Source organism: Myotis nattereri (genome assembly GCF_964212035.1).
Source record: "Myotis nattereri genome assembly, chromosome: 13".
Lineage (NCBI taxonomy): Eukaryota > Metazoa > Chordata > Mammalia > Chiroptera > Vespertilionidae > Myotis > Myotis nattereri.
The window spans coordinates 48,189,651-48,207,443 of NC_138088.1; positions in this window are offsets into that span (position 1 = coordinate 48,189,651).

A 17,793-nucleotide genomic window follows, 5' to 3' on the forward strand; every position below is an offset into this window, starting at 1 on the left:
AGGATATTTTTCTGTTGATTTTTAATTGACTTTGAGAGAGAGTAGAAGGGAGGGGGAGAGACAGGAAAAAAAACACATCAATGTGAGAGAGACACATTGATTGATTGTCTCCTGCATGCACCCCTACAAGGGCGGGGGATCAAAAGTCAAATCTGGGATCCTTCAGTCCATGGGCTGATGCTCTATCCACTGAGCAAAACTGTCTAGGGCTATGTGCCATAGGTTTTAAGTGAACCTATATTTTTAATGCACAATAATTGCTTGACTTCTAATTACTTGTTCAGCTAATAGTTTGGTTAAAAATGAAAACAAAAGTAAAGTCAAAGAGATGAATAGAGGCTTACAAAATGAAAAAGAAAAACAGAAAGAAAAAAACAAAGAGGAAAACAAGCTAAAAGATTGGTCTGATATTACCCTCTAAATACGGCAATGCAGCATGCAAATTTATGTCAAATGATTTATTCACTGACACAGAGTAATTAAGCTAAGTTATCTTCTAGAGACACCAGCTCACCCCAGGGACAATCTTCCCCTGAGGAAGATGTTCTGTGACAAGCTAGGCCCTGGATATTTCTTGGTTTCAGCTGGTTACAGTCTTCTACCCTGCCAGCCTCTCAAGTTCCTAGGGGAATTTCAGATTGAAGTCAATGATTTTATTAAGCGTCCTTGGAGATGTCAACATAGAAATCATCCTTGAACAAATAACTGTATGAACTTATGGCTGTCGAAGTTGTTGAGGAATGAATTGCTCTGTATAAATATAATATAGCTCCAGTGCTGTGGATGTAGCAACTCTTAGCTGCTTCACATCATATGGATTGCTGATCATGAGGCCAGTGCAGGGGTGGGCAAACTTTCTGACTCGAGGGCCACAATGGGTTCTTAAACTGGACCGGAGGGCCAGAACAAAAGCATGGATGGAGTGTTTGTGTGAACTAATACATGTTAACACTGCTGCTGGTGAAGGAGCAGAGGGGAGAGCAAGAGAACCCTCTGCTCTTTCGGTCCGCGGGCCAGATAGAACAGCTGAACGGGCCGGATCCGGCCCGCAGGCCGTAGTTTGCCCGTGGCTGGGCCAGTGGAAAGAGTATAGTGTGACAGAGTTGTAGGAAATAGCTTAGTTTCATAACTTAGCAACTTCATATAGATCTCTATGCAGAACATGAGGCAGCTAGACCATGAAATCCAATTGAGATTAGGGGTCTATGCTGGGTTCTTAGGATTGAGCACAGAGCTTGGCACTCTATTGGTATTTAATAACTGTAAGTTGAATTAATTGACTTCCTATGTTGATCTTGACTGCAAAGGAGAAGTATTGACCCTGAAAAGCTGTCATGCATAATAGATGCCTGGTTACTCTCTTACCTTCTTGCTTCTTCTTCAGCCTACTGAATACCAACTTCACCCAAAGTGTTGCTTGAAGTCTACATATTACAAATATGGACATTGTCTTGTCAGTGACAGAGCTGAAAATATCTCAACAAATCACATTATTTTGGGGTTGACATTCATATCATGCAAAAATCCTCTAAAAGCCTTGGAGGGTCAGTCGGTGCTGAGCAAACCAAAACAGGAATCCAGAATAGGTTGTACACACTTGGGGAGTGAAAGTCTGATCAGAAAACAGTTATTGTAAGAAAATGAAAAAAATTCAAAGCAGTAGCCAAAGCTGCCTTTTATTTGTGCAAAATGAATTTTTATTGCTCTGAATATAAAAGGTGATCCTAATGGTTGCTTTAAAAAAAGAATTTAAGCTCTACAGACACAAAAAGGGCTTATGTATAAATTGAAGCTATACCAATTTTATAACATTTTTAGGCAGACATGAAAGAAAAATGAGGATGAAGGTTAACTTTATATGAGTCCTGAATTGCATTTTACCCCACTGGTCCAGGCTAACTCCCAGGACAAAGTTTTGATTTAGTTCTGACTCCTCACAGAGGTAACCTATCCTCAAAGTTAGGGAATGTCTACCCGAAAAGGTGACATTTAAGTTAATATTTAAAGAATGGATAAAAGGTAGCCCTGATAAAGGGCATAAGAAAAGAGGAGGGAAGAAAAATAGAGGATTAACTGTATTGAGTAAAGTCAAAGCATGAGAGGTTAACTGTGGGAACCCCACATTCAGATACAGACAACACGGAGAGAACAGACCTCTCTCAATAGCTTTCTCCGCATAAGGAAAACTCCTTACAACTTTGCTTTGGCTTCCAATGTGTTTAACCTACAATATCTGGGGATGAATTAATTTCCCCAAATCTCCTTTGTGCTGGCTGGAACTCCCACTCACTATCTTCCTACTGGCCATGATTATTACTAACTCCAAGTACTCATTTATGTGAGTTGCTTTATATTTTTCTCACTTTTCTCCTGGTCAGTTCCTCCACACTTGCCCATCAATGTCTGCCTCTTCCCCAGGTCCATTCCATGATTCCCCATTGCTTCATTGTTTAATATTTAGGGGGCTCATATATGCTAAACTTGGAAACTTGAAAGTGCATGGATTGCTATTAATAATTATTTTATGGAAACAGGTGTAAGCCATTATTGTCTCTGGACAAACATAAATGTATAGTCAACCTTTACATTAAGAAGAATATATATATATATATATATATATATATATATATATGCTTATATATGTGGCAACTAATCACATTATATGTTGATTTTTTCATGTAACCATTTCATGCATTTGACTTATGCCTCAATCTAAAAATGTCAACTCCTAGAGAACAGAGACCCTGTATTTTCCCTTTTGTTGTCCTAACTACTACTTAATATTCTGCTAACAGGGGCATAGCTGCTACACAGTGAAGATCTAGTGTGTGAATTAAATATATATATATATATATATATATATATATATATATATTCACAGCTGATGACCGCATAAAAGTCATTTTTTAACCTTAACTGTCCATTAGAATAACCTGAGAAATAAAATACAAATAAATATATTATATGTAGATATAGTATCTATATAGATATACATATATACATACCTTTGTTCCATCTCCAGCTATCAGGTATTCTGATTTAATTTATCATTGATTTGGCTTGGGTGTCAGGGCTTCTATTTATTCATTCATTTTTAAATTTATTTTTAATTACAGTTGACATACAATATTATATTAGTTTCAAGTGTACAACGTAGTGATTAGACATTTATATACCTTATGAAATGATCACCCTGATAAGTCTACTACCAACTGACACCATAGATAGTTATTATAATATTTTTGACTATATTTCCTATGCTATATTTTACCTTCCTGTGACTTTTTTATAGCTGGCAATTTGTACTTCTTAACCAGGCATCGGGGCTTTTAAAAACCTCTGGGTGATTCTGATATTCAGACAACATTGCAGACAAGCCCTGAGGACTTTATTTGTCAAGCCCTGTGGTGATAAAAACACATACTTTGTGAAGGAGAAGCAAGCAAGACAGCAACCCTACAGAATTATATAATATTAGACCTAGAAACCACATCAGAATTGCAACACTCAGAGTTCAGAAACAGATAGATATATATTCAAATTACCCAAATAGGACAATACCTGTGGGACAGAATAACAAGAAAAGAGCAATCTAGTTTCACTGCCCTAGCAAACACTAAAAGGCAGTAAATTATCCTAGATTCCCTCGAACCATTTTAATTTAATATATTCTGTCTTGTGGTCAGGCATAAATTGAAAATTACTCTGAAAACATGGTCATCAAATTTCTATACTTCTAGTAAGTCACTCTATTGCCCCCTGTGGTAGAGTAACTACACCAGATGTCAGAATGGGGCAGTATAGAATGCTGGCTACTTTCATTGACTGCCAATTACAGAGGCTGTAAAGCAAGCAGCAGAGGTTAAAGTTCTTGCTTACTGTTTACATCCAAATCCTTTGATTTTCAGCTTAATAATATGATCTTTACTCGTCTCTCCAGTGTACTGGCTGGCATCCCTCCCCTGTAAGTAGTCCAGCCATTTACAATTGCTTTCTCATACTTTTCCCACTTCCACCTTCTTTCATGTGTCCTAAGGTTCCTGGACTTGAGCAGGCAGAGGTATCAATGTTAACTCTTGTCAATATCTGTTTACTCTCCATAGAATGTGAGACTTGTAAGGGTAAAGAGTGTGTTTAATCTTTCACTATATCTATAAGGACAAGGGTGGAGCTGGGGTGGAACAAGTGAAAGAAAGAGTAGTGATTATGCACTGTTAATGGTAAAAGCAAAACACAACAGTAGATCACTCACATCTAAGAGAAAACATGTCTGCTTATTCACGATGAGCTGGAAAAAGTCCCATCCAGAAACTGAAACTAGTTCATCCTTTTAGTATTTTATTAGAAGCTCCTTTTTCCTTTTTGGGAAGAAAGTAAAATCTTTCAGCAAAAATGGGTCCCTCGCCATGTAAATGGCATTGTATTTGCTGAGCTATGGAATAAAGAAAATTAGTTTGGTTGCAGCAGGACCTTGCATTCCTCCTGCTATTACCACGGAGGCAGCAGCATTCTGTCTCCACCGAGGGCCGAGGGGGGCCAGGACCTGGAGTCCAGTGACCTCCACCATCCGCTTGCTACAGGCCACTGGAAACTTTTAAATATATCTGAACTACGATTTTCTCATCTTAAAACAATTAAACAGCACCTGCCTTTATTTGTCTAAGCTGTAAGTGCCATTATCAGAGTAGTTCATCAGAGGAGGCAGATGCATCTTTTGTGTTTCCTACTTGTCTAAGCCAGAAGAGAGCCCAGCCAATTTGGAAGAAAACAAAACAAAATACAACAGAACAGATCGGTTCCTTCATCTCCTGTCATTACATTGTTTACTTGAAATTCTATTGAAGTCCCCAAGATATAGTTAAAGAAGAAGTACCAAAAGAATACCAAGAAAAAACATTTTAAGCCAGAAGTCTACACTAAAAATAATTAAAAAAAGATCCAATTAAATGTTTGCAAACATCAACATAAATATACCAAGAGATCAGCAGCTCTGTTCTTCGATGAAAGACAGAGTGTCTCTGCCGAGGAAACATTTTTTCCTCCTTGTTTTCTTTCCCGGTCCAATATTTAGCTCTGATTGTCCAGGAGAGAACTTTATTGTACCTCAAGAAGTGCCATCTGGATTCCTTCAAGTGCATCTAACAAGAATAAAGCGGCTTTAGTTGCCCTCCCAAGGTTAAGAGGAAAATAAAATGGTCCTCATCAGAAAATCAAGAATGCCTCCTTGTCTGAGATTACAGCATTACTATTAAAAAGTATCACAGACTGGGTGATTTATTCAGCAAAAGTTTGTCTCACACTTCTGGGGGCTAGAAGTCCATGATAAAGGTTTCAGCAGGGTTGGTTCTGAGGACCCAGAGGGAAGGATCTGGTCCGATCTTCTCTCCTTGGCCTGTATGTAGATAGTGTCTTCTTCCAGAGTCTCATATCATCTTCCCTTTGTATGTATCTGTGTCCAGATTTTCTCTTCTTATAAGTACAATGTCATATCAGATTAGGAACCACCCTCATGACTTCATTTTAAGTTAATATCCCCTATAAGTACCCTCCAAATAAAGTCCCATTCTGAAGTCCTAGGAGTTAGGACTCCAGCATGTTGTTGTTGTTGTTGTTTGCAGGAGACAAAATTTTGCCCAGTTTCCTTCTTTTACATGGAAGCTTTACAAAGTGTGAGGACATCAGCAAATATAGCTTTTAGTCGTTTTCATCATTGTGTGAATTTTAATAAAAGAGATTAAGCACTTAAAATGTAAACTTAAGTGAATGAACTATTTTACCTTTTCTTGTCTTAACTATTTTACCTTTTCTTTTAAGCAAAAGGGAAAGCAAAGTTTATTGAGAGAGAGCAGGGAGGGAACCCACATGGGTTGTTGTTCTGTTTTACCTTTTCAAAGGTAATTGGCATGCAAGATAAACATCGAACTATGAAAAGGGAGATTTTATCCCAGCTCAATTAAATATCTCAACAAAAAATCACATTACATATGTGTTTATGATGTGTTGAACATAGTACAAAATCATTTCTCAGAAATTACCCATTCAGTTGTATGCTCACAGCAACAATGTAAAGTAAGTGGGATTATTAGGGATCTCTAGATCTATAGAAACCCCAATGGGTGATTGGGACTAATGTATATATAATGGGGCCATTCCTACATCCTCTACAATCTGATTCTCTGGGTTTCACCATTCAGGGCTCTGCCCTAGCAGAGCAGACTTGATATTTTGATAATTTAACCTTCTCTGGACTTCTCTGCCCTTATAATTGAGTAGCAGATTTGATCCTTAGGTATTTTCTGACTTGTAATTGAAATACCAACCACCCTTATCTTTACACTGGTGATTAATCACCATCAGCATTTCATTATCTTTCTTAGATACATTGAGCAACCCTAGCCACAACCATTCTGCCCCAATTGTTCCTTCAGTAACTACTTTCTCTGTCCTTCTCAAACACCGAAGCTATTTAACCTGCCAATAAATTCCCTCTTACGATGCTTTTATCCCATTTCACACTGTGAAAGGTTAACACATGCCCTGCAGAGCTGTCAGAGACTGTCAGTATCCCCCCTTCCTTCAAGGATGGGGTTCTCCCTGCCAGCTGCTGGGTGGTCCTGTTCCTAAGCACCATTTTAGTGAGTTCGCTAGGACCATTTCTGATTTCTTCAGTTACAAGAGTCAGAGTCACATTGGCATGCTATTGTTTTTACTTGGTGTAGTGTATTCAATAAGAACATCTACTTGGGAGTGAGGAAAGCAGGGACAGGCAGAGGAGTAAGTTGAACTCTTAGTCAGTTACAATAGAGGCCTCAGCTAATCACAAAGGGAGCTCTAAATTTGGGATAGGCAAAGATATCCCTAATTGAGGCACTGGCCAGACCTGTATTTCCTACATTAGCCTTGTCATTAGATGGAGGGTGCAGTGGAGGGGTTATGAACTTGGGTGAAACAGCTCCCTTTGGCCAAGGGCATTTTCTGAGGGAGAAGCTCGGCGGAGGTCCATGAGCAGCATTTCCTGAAGCTGGGTTAGTGGATGCCTTAGTCCTAAAGAGCAACCTTGATGACATACCATAATAGACAATATGAACCGCCGTACATTTTCTCTTCATGTCTCTCCTGCTTAGCAAAGGATAGCAAGAATGTGGAATAGAAGGGGGAAAAAAGGTAAAATGTGGTTAGATCTTAAACAGTTTTAACTAGTTCCTGGAATATTGATTGTTGTGCATATGGTAATGCTGACAGGAAAGATAGAGTGTTGTATTTATTGAGCGTTAGAACCCTGGAAACCGAGGTTTGAATTCCATACTAGCTCTCTTGGGTAATAACTTTATCTCGAGCTCTCAGTGTCTCCCTCTGTTTAAATGGTGTTTGTAGTAGTACCTCTCTTGAAGATTTGGGATATTTGCCTGGGACTATGGATCAGAAAATCTCTATCTCTATAGTCCCTGCTGTTTTGGCAGGAAGGACTTAATACATTGGATTTCTACCAACAAGCAGTCAGTCTGCCACACTGTGGGTGGGCTTGAATGGGACCATCTACTCCCTCTCCAGCAAGCATACTTAGAAGTATGGAAGGCTGGACTTGACTGAGGTGCATGCATTCTGTGCTGGTGAAATGGGCTTTTCTCTATGTGAAGCTACTTTCCTGGGAAAACTCACTCTAAATCCATTATATCTTATGCTCAATTGACCATCCCTGACCAACTAAAACCCTTAGCCTGGACTCAAAAAACAAAACAAAACAACAACAACAAACAACGCTTATATGTGTGCACTTATCCATGTGCCAAATGCTCTCTGTAAAGGCCTCCACAACTTTAATAAACCAGAACATTCAGGCATATGTTACAATTTCCTGTCATCACTAATGACAGGAGTCAATTATAAAGGAACAGTGAAAGCAAAAGAGAGCTGCCTCAATTTTGGATCCCTACCAGATGTTCAAGGAAAGCCAAGTGTTTTCTGAGCAAGTCACACCTATTTAATTAGCAATAATAAGAGCCTTTAGATGATCACAGAACAATTAAATAGCTAAAGATAAATGACCTAAGAGGGTTAACAATTTAATCCTAACCAAAGAGCAAACAGAATGCAATCTAAAAACATGATCGCAAGCAGAATTGTAGGTTAATGACCTTGCACTTTATAATTTAATGGGGCACACATAGTACCAGGTTGGGAGTAATGGATTATAGGAAATAAATTACATATACTGACATTTTGTGAATAATTTATTCTAACACTAATTGCAATTAAATTGCCTTGTTTTAATAGGATCTAGTAATTAAGCCACAAGTGGCTTGGTGCCTGGTTCATGCCTGAGCTGGCATCAAAAAAAAGTACTTGACTCAGCTAAAATGTTTATGAATGTATCTCCAAAGGTTTTTTTTTTTTATCAGGTGGAAGTTGATGGGAATATTAATAATATGTAAAAGGATTCCTTTGTTCTTTTTTATTTCTCATTTAGAATAGGCAACTGCATAGGAAAATCATTATAACATGTTGGTAAACTTGGGCCCTCTTTTATGCAAGAACCATTGTCAATGCCGACTTGATGTTCTTTCCAAGAGAGGATTGTTTCCAGGTCATTCAATTACACTATATTTATATATACATACATACACATACATACATACATATACACACACATACATACATACATATACACACATACATACACACACATACATATACATACATATATATATATATATATATATATATATATATATATACTCAACAAGTGTCACTCTAATCAGGAAGGACATAATAATGGGTCACTTGATTTTAGCTGTGTGTATACCTCTCCTTGTTTCATCCAGGTCAGTGGTCCTCTTCTATGCACTCAGAACTTCTTGTGTATAGCTCCATAGCACTCTTCTCACCACATTCCAACCATCTGTTCATGGGTCTGCTTCTGTGGGCTTCTGTGGTATGGATCACGATTCACTGAAGCCCCAGATGTTGAAATAGGGATTAATCTATTGAAAAAAGTACAAAAGGAAGGAAGAAAGGAAGCAAGGAAGAAAAGGAAAAGGAAATAACCTGTAAGTCAGTCAAATCACTCCTTGTCCATTTTTAAAAGTATATTTTTATTGATTTTGGAGATGAAGGAAGAGGGAGAGAGAGAAACATCAATGATGAGAGAGAATCATTGCTTGGCTGCCTCCCGCACACCCGCTACTGGGGTTTAAGCCCACAACCTGGGCATGTGTTTTACCAGGAATCAAACTGTGACCTCCTGGTTCATAGGTCGACGCTCAACCACTGAACTACACCAGCCAGGCACTCCTCCATTTTTATTGTCATTCATTTTTTAAAATAATGTCTACCTTGTGCAGAGACCTATAAAAATTAAGAGAGAGAAGTAAACACACACACAGGCACACACAGAAAAGAGGTGGGTAGAAAATCCTGCTCTTAATAACTAAGAGTTGATTTGGCAAAACAAGATTTATACCCACAAAACAAACAAACAAATAAACAACAAAATTACTTGCCAGGCACTACAGTGATAATCATATTTATTTGTTTCTCCCCCCACAAGCCTAGGCTGCAGGTATTATTGTTATTACCATTTTGTAGATGATGAAACTGAAATACAAAGAGTTTAAGAAATTCTCAAAGTATAAGTGATGGAGCCTGTTTTCTAAACAAGGTGCTCTTCTAAATAATATAATTATCATAAATATAGATGCAACACATTCGAGCGAAGAAGTCATTGCTAATTGTGAATTGTAGTGACCGGAGACAATTACACAGAAATGTGAAAAACTGTAAAGGGTCTCATGTTTTCACCCTACATGCAAGCTCACAAACTGGGCAGCCAGAGTTTCATGGCTGGTACAAGATACGAAACTTCTGGTTCAGAGACAAGGGACACTTTATTACTCACATCAAATCAGCATTGACATTGGGCTCTCAATGCCCGGTATTTATAGGAGCACACTATAGAAAGGGAATCTGAGTTTGGGGAATGAAAATGTCTTATAATGGTCAGTAAGAAAAGGAGACCTTTTCCTTTAGTGAGAGATAGTATCTTTATCTTCCAAGGCTGTAGCTGGACTTGCCCTTTGCTATTTCTACCCAAAACTGTTTGTTAACAAGCATCTTTGGCAAGATAGTCCAGGAAGAAAGACAGTCAGAAACTGCTCACAAGATATGCAGAAACATTAGGGGCCTTTGGAGAATTGCCTCATCCTTTCTTTCAGAAAGTAACATTAACACAGAAACTCATTATACAGGGGTGGGCCCAGCTGGTAGGGCTCAGTGGTTGAGCATTGACCTATGAACCAGGAGGTCATGGTTCCCTGTCAGGGCACATACCCAGGTTGTGGGCTTGATCCCCCTCCCCATTGTGGAGCCTGCAGGAGGCAGCCAATCAATGATTCTCTCTCAACATTGATGTTTCTATCTCCCTCTCCCTCTCCCTTCCTCTCTGAAATCAATAAAAAATATTTAAAAAATATACAAGGTTGGGTAAAAGTAGGTTGACTGTGCTATTATGACATTCTTTTGAGTAAACAACGCTATTGTAATAATCATAACATGCATGCCTTTTTCCATAAGAACAATTATAAACCCACTTTTGTACAAATTAGATTCATTTTCCTTGATAATCTCAATGAGGACCCCTCTGCCAGGCAAGAAGTATTTGTGCTAATACTTCTTGAAAAAAGTCCTTTCTGCAGGTGAGCAAAGGGGGCAAATGGCTTGGTGAGGATATGACGCCCCTGTACAAATAAGATAAAGGAACACCACTGAGCAGAGACAGCCCAACCTGAATAGCTTGGCACGTGCAACACTAGTTAGACTGTATGTAACTCCTACTTACTCCTCACCCAGGAGCCTTTGTGTAGTGTCAAACTGGATAAAACTGTACAGAACAGCATTGATCTGAAAGAAAAGGTTTTAAAAAATGGCCTACAAATTTCCAGACATTTATATAAGTTTACATACTTACAAAGATCATTTTATAGATATTCATACTCAGATTTGATGAATGCTCCTCAAAGGGCGAGGAAAGGAAGTTGCTGCCAACAACCTGTGTCAGTGGAAAGTGCCTACCGCTCCGAATGCAGCCTGACACCTTGATTTCTGCCTTGGAAAACTCTGAGCAGAGAACTCAGTGACACAGTGTCTGAATGTCTGACCGTGGGGCTAACAAATGAGCATTGTTTTAAGTTGATAAATTTGTGGTAATTTGTTACCCAGCAATAGATTAATACACTGGGTTTCTGGACTAAGTATGCACTTAAGCTGTAACATTTTTCTTCTGCTCAGGTCTACCAAGTGGTTTTTCTAATGATAGTTAAGCAGCAATTAGGTGAGGTAGGCCCCTCTCTTCTCTTGCTCAGCAACACATTAAGTTGCCGGTGGTAGAAGGCTGTAGGTTCCAAGTAGGAGCCACAGGACTTGTTACCTACCCATTTTTTTCCCCTTTATAGTAGTTTCATAGGAATATTTTCTTGGTTTCCTGGTGCTTAAGTTGTCAATATTAGTTGCTTTAAGCAGTTGTAACACCATGCTGCAGATGAACCAAAAAGAGAAATGCTTGGATGTTCATCTCATTTTGTTATTGAAATCCTTGTTCAGAGAAAATTAGTTTCTCCTCATATGAAAGTTGGAATCAATAGCCATTTCGAGCACCACTGTTTTAGTTAACAATATACTTCATTAAATTAGGGCCATGGATGATGGAGATGTCCTTGGATCTTATTAATTATGAATAAGCTATTGTTTGGGGAAAACGAGATGGGCCTTATCTTGGCAGAGATCAGCCAGGCTATGCCTCAGGAGGGACAGTTTTCTGAGTCAGCGGATGATCAGATTTGGCCTTGCTGATCCAGGCGCCAATCTAATGCAATCACAATCTTCTGGGCTCAGCCTGACTCCCTGGGGAGGACAGCTCCCTACAAGGCAGGCCCTGACCTACAGGAAGCCCCTGGGGAAAGTAGGAGAGAGAAACTAAATAGAACAAAGCTAATATGGAGCCAAATGAAAGTTGGGAGATAGCTGGTTGTCTTGGACAAAGATCTTTAACCATTACATAGAAACATTGTTATTATTCATTATAGTTACTAAGAACAATTATGTTTTTGTATTAGCTATTGTTTGGGGGTACTTCCTTAGTGCCAGGTACTGGGCTAAGGTATATGTATAATTTAATCCTACAACTACTCTTAGACATGTAACCACTGGATAAACAAGTGGGTGGGTTGCCCCTTATATATAGGAGAATAGGAGATTCAGTGTTAGGTGTTTTCATCTAGTATTTTGCCATTGACCAGTATAATATAGTGTATCAGTATATAGGCTCCAGAGTTTGGATTTAAATCTCATCCAAGCCTCCTAGTTTCTGGGTCATCTTGCATATTATATTTTATCTCTCTAGAACTTTATTTTATGCTCTCTAAGATAGGCATAATGATATCACCTACCACATAGGGACAGTTGGAAGATTGAATGAGTTAGTGAAAGAGAAGAAGTAAATGCAGTATCTGACTTCAGTAAATGCTCCAAACATATTAGATAAAGAAAAATAAATGGTGAGCCTGAATATGACCAAATGAGCTTAAGGGCCCAAATGAGAAGCCATAGGTTAAGGCTGTTTCTTACCAGAGTAAAGATCATCTGAAATTCAATCGTTAATCAAAGGGGCTACCTAAGAACTACAATCCAAAGGGGCTACTCCAGTGAAGCTGGGGACATCTGCAGCTGAGGTGAGCAGATGACAAGGGAGGTTTTAAGCAGAGGGTGGGAATTAGAGCCTTGCATTATATCAGATCTGACATGCAGGTGGCTGAAGTCACTGTAGGTCCTCTGGCCAATGATCTCAGCAGGGGTAGAGTTTTTAAAGGGGTGATATTAGTCTGGGCACCAAAAAATAAAAAGGGAGAGCCAGATATTTTTCACCAAAATCTAATAGCCATTCCATTATCTTCATCCTTACCATAAGACTTATTTACTCTTTCATCTAGTTATACTTCATCCTTAGAATAAGACTTTGGCCATTGTAGCCTTTCCTGTGGATTAGATCTGTGAATGACCCTCCCTATGTGCAACATCAGCTAGACAATTTGGAAAGTACATTGACTCTATTTTAGGAAACTGCCAATCAATGCCCACTAATGTGGGCTCCCAAATCTTGGCACCTCGAAGTGCATATTATAGCATGTGCTCTCATCCTAAATCCCTTCCCCCAACATAATCTCTGTAGAAACCAGATCCATAACAGAAAACATAATAGAAGACAGCTGAGTAGGCTATCTAGCATGGAAAAAAGAGTGAGTCAATGGGATCCCCAATGTTGGGGATTTGACTCAGAAGACACAGACTTAAATTCTAAATGGTGGATATGAGAGGTGATACAAAGTCAAGATTGGGGCCCCCAGTATCAGAACATGTATACCCAGAATTATGGAGAATTCCAGTCCCAAAGGATGCAGATGAGGAATATAGAGTGTAACACAGGAAAGACACCCAGAGAAAACATGAGAAGAGGCTGTTAAACTAAGAGAAGTTCAAGTCAATCTTCCAGAGGCTTGGCAATCAGCATTCTTTGTGTCCGTGGGAAACCTCACTGTGGTCCCTCCATCTACCCTCTGCATTTGCCACAAAATGAGCCATGACTAGGGAGTAGCCTTGTGTTCATTCTGAAAGCAGAGGTTGAGCAGGAAACTAACTTTTTTCCCCAATTGAGCCAATGCACAGTAGTTGATGCTGTGAAAATAATTCAGAGAAATACCCACCATCCCTCCAATATACTATATGTGTGTGTGTGTGGGGGGCGGGGGGGTTGGGTGGGGGTGGTGTATGGGTGTGCATATTCTAAACTGGCTGGAGAAGTCACAGAGAAGCTATCTTTCTTTTTCCTTCATCTGAACTATGACATGATGTCTTTTTCTCAGAAACCATTACCGAGGTGCCGTGTCGGCCTCAGAATCCAGTGGAATAAATAGAGAGCTCTCTAGTGGCAGAGCCCAGGGTTTGAAATCCAACGTGTTCACCTATTTGTTATGAGGTTCTGGCTTAGTTGTTTCAATTCTCTAAGCTTCATTTCCCTTGTCTCTAGCATGGGTAAATGAGTAAATATTTTCTGTGGGTTTTGTAACACCTTAAATATAGTCATCATAGAGCTTCTAGTCTGTTCCTGGCACATTTTAGGTGACTTCTGTTTGCTCATACAGTGCTTTTGTGTAAATTAAAGAAAGAATCCCTTTCTTTGGGAGGCCAAGTTGGCAGGTGGAATAGGGCAGGATTCCAGACACCATTTTTCTCCTCGGCTGGTGCACTTGTGTGATGTACTAGTAAAAGCTGCATAATAGTATATGGAAGCTCTGTATACGCAACAATCATTAACTGACCACTATTCCAATGCCTTTGAAGATGACACATGTCCAGTACATTTTCTTCAGAAAATAGCACAGATACGCGCATGAAATTTAGCTGATATTTTCCCTGGTGTTTTTTCTCTCCCCCGTTGTAAACATTATTTCATAAAAAGAGGCAGAGTACAGGTGAAAGCAAAAGTGTCCTCAATGTTTCAGCTGGATAGAAAAATCAATGAAATTCAAGGTGTTGTCAATATCAACAATTTTATCTCAGTAGGTGTCATCAAGAGTGGTTTGCACCTATTACAGATTGTGTTTTTTTTTTAATCTGATGAGTGGTCACTTGTCACCCTAATGACTGACTATGAAGCAGGTTAAATTAAAACACATCCATATCTATGGTAAACGTGGCTACCAGCTGGGAGGCAGTTAATCTATCTGTAATGCAGAGTTCATAATTCAAATGGAAATTGGAGAAAAAATGGTTTGCTTAATTTCATGTACATGTCGAGTTCAGGTTGCTGACAGATTTATGAGATGACACATGCTGCCACATTTTACACAATGACGTTTTTTACTCACTTCCTACTGGGAGAAGCAGATCAGTTCATGTTCAGGCCCTTTGGACAATCTTTCCCTGGGTCTCAGGAGACTTTAAATCTGTCAGAGAGGAACTTATTCCATCTGATTTGATGTTACAAATGGTAGCAGTCTGAGGCCCTGAGTTGCAGTGGCTCTAAAAGTGACAGACTTTCCCAAATGGCATTTACTGGAATGACACTGTGAAACAGACTTGTGCCATACAACTCCAGACCACTGATGACACTGTTCAGCCACATTGGGTTCTATTTTGACTTTTGGGGGATGTGGAGGTGATAGTAAAAAGAACTTACAGTCATGTGATCCTTTCATCACCAGATCCAAGGGGGCAGTAAAAAACAAAAAGAGAGCTTCAAGTCCATGCTGAGATTTTAGAAATGTCATTTGGGAGAAAAGACAGGAGCAATATCTTTACTCTACAGTAGGCAAGCATTCTAGTTGTGTGTTGTGTGTTGAAGCATTCTAGATTGGAGAGGTTGAGGAAAGCTTCAATCTAAATTCTGAAACCTTTATCTGGGCAAGGAAGACCATGACCAAGCCAAAATGGCAATGCTTCTTTAAAATGAGCTTTCTAGGATTTGTTTACATCTGTCCACCACACAAAGCAGTGTTTAATGAACCAGATCTACGGGGGGGGGGGGGGGGGGGGAGGAGGAGGAGAGAAGCAAAGGGTTTTCCATGAGGAAAGTTTAAAAATGCCTAGCACGCAGTAGGTGCTCACAAAGAGGTCCTCCCTCCTACCTCACAAAGGATACCTTAGTCTTCTCCTGCTACTACTGAAGAGGAGTTAATTTGGCTCAAAGAGGAGCTACACAAGCAGGCTCTCTGAGTGCATGATAGAAAGCTGCTCCTTCATCAATAGCTAGGGTTTAAAGATGTGCCTCACGCCCTGTCTCCTCCCCTCCAGAAGCCAGGAACACACCTACCACAATGAATACAGAAGCACTTTTTTAAGGTACCACACCAGGTATGAATGTATGTCCCAGATCACTGTTCTACATGAGAGAAGTGATCCAGGGAACTATAGTAGCCAATGATGAGAGTAGAGAAAGGAGCAAAGAAACAAGAGGTTGCAATTTCCTCAGTCTCAATGAAGTTCACGTTCTTTATAGAAAAACATGAGCACCATTTGCCAGATATTATCTCCTTATCACCAATATGTCATTAAAGAGCAACACTCAAAAGACACTTAAATCCTGTTCAAATAAGGGGCAGAAGAGGCTAAACTCTGAATTATATTTGAACAGGAAAAGCCCAATGCTGAGAAAGTGGTGATCATTCTTGAAAGAAAGAAAATGAGGGGAAAGAAAAAAAGGAGAATACAGAGAGGAATGTATTGCTAGGGGCAATTCCTTGACATTGAATTGTAAATATCAGAACAATGTGAGTGCACAGAGCAGATCGTAGATGGTGCTGCATGTTTTCAATGACCAACTTGAAATTTTCTCCCTGATGGCGAGACTTGAGGTGAAATTTAAGGTTCGTGGTTGTTTTTTGGAGTCCATTTGTCCTGGGTCTGAATACTAAAATAGGGATTCCTTGATATGGGACCATAAACAAGCCACTTTAATGCTCCAAGTTTTGGCTTCCTCCTCTTTAATATCGGGGTAATATTAGTAATTATCTCAAAAGACTTCCCAAGGGGTAAACAAGCCAGTATATGTAGAGTATTTACCCAACTGCCTGGGTTGGGTAAATACTCTACATATAAGAATTTATTATTCTTACTGTTATTATGTCATCATCATCACCACTTACTACACAGAGACTTGAAGTCATAAATGGCCTTCATGGAAAGTCTACTAGTATTCTGCATTTTCTGAGGTTGCTGTCAGCTTGGAATTGGTCATTTAGAACTCCGGACACCTCTTAGACTATTTAAAGGCCTTGAAGCCTCCAGAATTGGCCTCTAGAAATAGAGACACCTCAATGGAGAAGCTGCCCTAAACAGAGGACACTCATTGAATCAGACAACCCTTAGGGCTTTATTTTAATCTCTAACAGATTACTGAGCAAGAGTCCCTGATTCCAAACAGCCTACCCAGTTGGTTTTAGGATTCTCACTAGTGGAGGCAAAGACTCTATAAATAAATGAAGCAGCAAACCACACAGGGCAGGCAGCTGCAGGCTTTCAGGAGCATTAATTTTACTTAATATTAGAAATGTTAAATGCTGCAAATACATACAAGCATAACAAATAGAAAGGCACAAAGTGATCATTAGAGTTATAATGTGTATCTGAATATGCAATCAGAACAGGCACACTGCAAACAAAGCCCTCTGTAAATGCTAAATACCTCACCATTTACTCCTACAATGATGTGTCATATTGCTAGACTTTAGTACTTTATGTTCTCTGCTGGTATGAAATCATTAATTTCATTTATACAATTAGGCAGAATACCCGGGGTCCAAATTAGGGACCAGAAGAAGGAAAAAAACAACAACCCTGGAATTAAAGACAAGTGATGGGTCAGTTTTCTCTAAAGCTGTGATGATGCTTTGCTAAATAATACATATTTCCCTGAACCCTGTTTTAAACACTGCACAATCCACCCTGAAAAGAATTGATTATTGCCACATCCATTGTTTAGAGTTGGGTAACCCACACATCGCCTTGACCTACATATCTCCAAGTCCCAGAATGAGGCTGGGTCCTTCAAAGGCCTCTTCTAGAACATCCACTTTTCAACCAGTCCTTATGAGAACCCTTGTTTTCTCAGTGTCACTGAAACAGGATAGGGAGGGAAAGCTTCCACTCTGAGGGGTTGCCCATTTTAAAACTGTGGCCTTTTCATCAGAGTGGTCAGTTGTATCTCAATGGTGAACACTATGATTCTGAAGCCAGACAGACCTGGTA